Source organism: Gavialis gangeticus, unplaced genomic scaffold (genome assembly GCF_001723915.1).
Source record: "Gavialis gangeticus isolate Ggan-Ray unplaced genomic scaffold, GavGan_comp1, whole genome shotgun sequence".
Lineage (NCBI taxonomy): Eukaryota > Metazoa > Chordata > Crocodylia > Gavialidae > Gavialis > Gavialis gangeticus.
Window position 1 is genome coordinate 39,884,235 of NW_017729032.1, and position 278 is coordinate 39,884,512.

Below are 278 nucleotides of genomic sequence, written 5' to 3' on the forward strand. Positions count from 1 at the left end.
AAAAAAAAAAAAAAAGCGCCTTACAGGAAGAGGTAGCACTTCAGTTTGACCCACCTCACCAGCATCTAGATAGCTTGTGCACTTCTATCCAATAGCTGATTCAATCAACTATTAGATAAGAGTGCCAAAAAGCCCCGCTGAAGCACAAGCTATTCAGATACTGGGTGAGCTGGGTCAAGCTGATATGATGCCTCTTTTGGGCAAGCACTGCACTCAGCACAGGGGCATGCCAAGTTGAAAGTAAAGTGCTGTTTTGTTTTCCTCTCCCCCCCCCCCCC

General features: G+C 46.8%; 1 protein-coding gene across 2 annotated transcripts in view; it reads right to left on the minus strand.

Moving 5' to 3' along the window:
- Nucleotides 1-278, minus strand: part of SKA3 (spindle and kinetochore associated complex subunit 3) — a 19,083-nt gene that overhangs the window by 6,524 nt on the left and 12,281 nt on the right. The window lies entirely within an intron of this gene.